Consider the following 5,162-nt stretch of genomic DNA (forward strand, 5'->3'; position numbering starts at 1 on the left):
AGAACGGATCCTTTGAAGAATTCTTCAAAGAGAATGGTATTGCCCATGATTTCTCTTGTCCTAGAACTCCACAGCAAAATGGGGTTGTAGAACGAAAGAATAGGACTCTGCAAGAAATGGCCAGAACCATGATCAATGAAACCAATATGGCTAAGCATTTCTGGGCAGAAGCAATAAACACTGCATGCTATATTCAGAATAGAATATCTATCAGACCTATTCTAAATAAGACTCCTTATGAATTGTGGAAGAATAGAAAGCCCAACATTTCATATTTCCATCCTTTTGGATGTGTATGCTTTATTCTGAACACTAAAGATCATCTTGGTAAGTTTGATTCCAAAGCTCAAAAGTGTTTCCTTCTTGGATATTCTGAACGCTCAAAAGGCTACAGAGTATACAATACTGAAACATTGGTTGTAGAAGAATCAATCAATATCAGGTTTGATGAAAAGCTTGGTTCTGAAAAACCAAAGCAGTTTGATAATTTTGCAGATTGTGATATTGATATATCAGAAGTTGTTGAGCCAAGAAGCAACGCATCAGAAGCAGAGCTCCTCAGAAGCAAAGAACCAGAAGATCAAGTATCAGCTTCTCTGGAGGATCTAAGTATTTCTGAAGAACCATCTGTCAGAAGATCATCCAGACTCATCTCTGGTCACTCAGAAGATGTCATTCTTGGAAAGAAGGATGATCCAATCAGAACAAGAGCATTCCTTAAGAACAATGCAGATTGTCAATTAGGTCTTGTATCTTTGATCGAGCCAACTTCTGTTGATCATGCTCTAGAAGATCCAGACTGGATAATTGCTATGCAAGAAGAACTGAATCAGTTTACAAGGAATGATGTTTGGGATCTTGTTCCTAGACCAGATGGATTCAATATAATTGGTACAAAATGGGTCTTCAGAAACAAGCTCAGTGAGAAAGGTGAAGTGGTAAGAAACAAAGCCAGACTGGTGGCTCAGGGTTATAGTCAGCAAGAAGGGATTGATTATACAGAAACCTTTGCACCAGTGGCCAGGTTAGAATCTATTCGTCTATTAATTTCTTTTGCCACTCAACATAACATCACTCTCTATCAAATGGATGTTAAGAGTGCCTTCTTAAATGGTTATATAGATGAAGAAGTTTATGTCCATCAACCTCCTGGTTTTGAAGACTCTATGTCTCCGAATCATGTGTTTAAACTAAAGAAATCATTATATGGATTGAAGCAAGCTCCCAGAGCTTGGTATGAACGCTTAAGTTCTTTCCTTCTAGATAATGGTTTCACTAGAGGAAAAGTGGACACTACTCTCTTTTGTAAAACCTTTGAAAAGGATATTTTAATTTGTCAAATATATGTAGATGATATTATTTTTGGAACATCTAATGCTACACTTGGAAAGGAGTTTGCTGAGTCTATGCAGGCTGAGTTTGAAATGAGCATGATGGGAGAACTCAAGTATTTCCTTGGAATACTAATAAATCAAACATCAGAAGGAACATATGTTCACCAAACCAAGTATGTGAAGGAACTTCTAAAGAAGTTTAATCTTCTGGACTGCAAAGAAGCCAAAACTCCTATGCATCCAACATGCATCCTAGGTAAGGATGAGGTAAGTAAGAAGGTAGATCAGAAGTTATACAGAGGTATGATTGGATCTCTTCTATATCTGACTGCTTCTAGACCTGACATTCTGTTCAGTGTTTGTTTGTGTGCTAGATTCCAATCAGATCCTAGAGAATCTCATTTAACTGCTGTTAAGAGAATTCTAAGGTATCTGAAAGGTACTACTAATGTTGGCTTAGTTTACAGAAAATCTAAAGAATACAACTTAGTAGGATTCTGCGATGCTGATTATGCTGGAGACAGAATTGAAAGAAAAAGTACTTCAGGAAGTTGCCAATTTCTTGGAAGTCATTTGATCTCCTGGTACAGCAAGAAGCAAGCAACTATTGCTCTATCAACCACAGAAGCAGAATATGTAGCTGCTGCTGGTTGTAGTACACAGATGCTCTGGATGAAGAGTCAGTTAGAAGATTATCAGATATTTGAGAGTAACATTCCTATATTCTGTGATAATACTTCTGCTATATGTTTATCTAAGAATCCTATTCTTCATTCAAAAGCTAAACATATTGAGATTAAACATCATTTCATAAGGGACTATGTTCAGAAGGGTGTCATATCTTTAAACTTTGTTGATACAGACCATCAATGGGCTGATATCTTTACAAAACCCCTGGCTGAAGATAGGTTTAAGTTCATTCTGAAGAACATCAGTATGGATTTATGCCCAGAATGAGAAGATGAGAAGTTCTCATGTATGAGTATCTTCTGAAATGAATGTGGAACATTTTTTTGTCAGAAGTTCTGATTGAAATCTTTTAGAAATTATGATTCGGTTATTACTAACGTTTCATTGTCTAAGTTGATTCAGAACCTCTTTTAAAGCAAAACAGCTGTTACGTTTTATCTCGGGATGGTAAACCTGTCGTTACTATTCATGGATAAGCGCGCGTGCAGTTGAAGGGACGCCGACCATAGGTAACTGTGCTAGTCACCTCATTTGTCTTTATTATCTCTCCTCACGTCACGTAACATTAAATGCTATTCATCATTTGTTTCATTTTATTTTTTTTAAATACTCTTCAAACTCTTCTCTTTCCCTCTCATCTTTCTCTATCTCCTCGCATTCCTCATCAAGTTTTTCTCTCTCTCTCCTCCATATCAAATCCTACTTGTTCATTTTTCTGCAAACCCATCATGAACTCTTCATCAAGCCCAGGAAATAATGAAAATGATCAAAACAACAAAAGAAAAGCTGTTGAAACATCGCCTTCCAAACCCAAAAAGATCAAAATCACCTATGATCCCCTCAAGGTGAATCCATTCGAAGCAATGTTGTCTGGAAACTATTCGAGACGTGTGTTTCATCCTCCTGGTGAAAGCCCTCCATCATCTCCATCTTCTTCCTCATCTTTCGACCTTCAAGACTCAGCTTCCTCTTCATCTAACCCTTCCTCTCCCTTGATCGATTCCGAAGAAATCTCTTCATCTTCACATGCTGGGAATGCTGTCTCTGGTAAAGATGGTGGAAGATCTGCATCAGAACCAAGTCTCCCTGAAAGCCCGAGAAGCAGTCAATGAGGCGTTTCACTCCTTCATGGCATGTTGGCACAGACTTTGTCTTAGCTAGGGTCTTAGGATTTGGTCTTTGTAGTTTCCTTTCCTTTTCCTGCATTCCTGTCTTGTAAACCTTTTTGCTTATCAATGAAAAAGTTTTTTGATTTACTTTCCAGTGATTCTATTTGTCGTTCTATACATCTGAATCCTTTTAAATTTTCTTTTTGATGTTATGACAAAAAGGGGGAGAAGATAAATGATAAATGATTTGATTAATCTATCAGTTGCTGGGTAAAGGCTCCCACACATTCACTAACAAGAACTGCAAGTTCTATATGGTTTAAGTGTTTTGCAGGTACAGAGAAGTGAAGTGAATCTTCAGAAGCAAACACAAGAAGCAAAACCATGGAAACTGAAGCAAGCTGAGTGCTGTCAAGCTTCAGAGATCAGAAGCAAGAAAGAAGAATGAATCAGAAGCACTGATAATAGAATTTGAATATCATTGTCTATCCTGTTCAGACAAAATTCTATTTGCTATGATACATATAATGTTATGGCTCTGATACATTATTTGCTCTGATACATTATTTCAGCCTATATGGCTCTGATACATATAATGTGTTCAAACATACATTTTATGTTCTAACTCGTTCATGCTGACTTTTGTCGTTTAGTTTTTGTTCTGTAACATTTCAGGATGTAGAGATGCTCTGATGATGCTCTGGTACATTCAACAATGTTCTGATACAAATCTAGCATGAAGTAATGTTGGTAGACATTCAAAGTTCTGAAGCTATCCGAGGGAAGCAGAAATCAGAAGATGTGAATGTTCTAAAAGATCCAGAAAATTCAAGTTCTGAAGCTGTCCTGAATGGAAGCAGAAGTCAGAAGCTGTGAATGTTCTGAAGATCTAAAGAAATTCAAGTTCTGAAGCTGTCCAATGGAAGCAGAAGTCAGAAGCTATGAATTCTCTGAAGGCAGAAGCTCATATGATCGTCTCTACCGAAATAATCAGGGAAGTCTTTTATCAAAGTTCTTCGAGTATTTATTTCAGGGGGAGATTATTTATCTCAGGGGGAGATTGTTAATCTCAGGGGGAGACATATTCATATGCTTATGCTATAGCTGTGTAATTTGTCTTTTGCCGTCTACTCTTTCTGATCGCAAATTCATATCATTTATATATGTTTTTGTCATCATCAAAAAGGGGGAGATTGTTAGAACAAGATTTGTTCTTATCAATTATCTTAGTTTTGATGATAACAATAATATGAATTTTGCTTAAGATAATATGGTACTCTAATCCAATGCAATTTCCCTTTCAGGAAATATATAAAGAGTACGCATAATTCAGCGCTCAGAAGTTGTATCTCAAATGATTCAGCATGCAACATCAGAACATGGTCTGGCAAGACATCAGAAGATGGTCGAAGCAGAATCAGAACATGGGTCTATGGAAGCATCAGAAGAACATGAGATCAGAAGCACTGAAGATCAGAAGATGGTATCACGCTCAGAAGCACTTCAAGATCAGAAGATCAGAAGATGCTATGCACCAAGCTGTTTTGACTCTGATGATATTCAAACGTCGTATTCACAAACATCAGATCAGAAGGAAGTACAGGTGGCAGACTACGCTGACTGACAAAAGGAACGTTAAAAGCTACTAAAGGCTACGTCAGTAGACACAGCGTGAACAAGGCTCGAGGTAGTTGACAAAAGCGTATAACATTAAGTGCAATGCTGTACGGAACACGCAAAGCATTAAATGCATTCAACGGTCATCTTCTCAACGCCTATAAATATGAAGTTCTGATGAGAAGCAAGGTTAACGATTCTGCACCAAAACAACTTATATCAAACTTGCTGAAACACTGTTCAAATCTAAACTCAGAATCTTCATCTTCATCAAAGCTCACTACATTGCTGTTGTAATATTTTAGTGAGATTAAGCTTAAACGTTAAGAGAAATATCACAGTTGTGATTATCGCTTTTAAGAAGCATTTGTAATACTCTTAGAATTACATTAAGTTGTAAGGAACTAGAGTG

Source organism: Vicia villosa, unplaced genomic scaffold, assembly GCF_029867415.1.
Source record: "Vicia villosa cultivar HV-30 ecotype Madison, WI unplaced genomic scaffold, Vvil1.0 ctg.002488F_1_1, whole genome shotgun sequence".
Classification (NCBI taxonomy): Eukaryota; Viridiplantae; Streptophyta; class Magnoliopsida; order Fabales; family Fabaceae; genus Vicia; species Vicia villosa.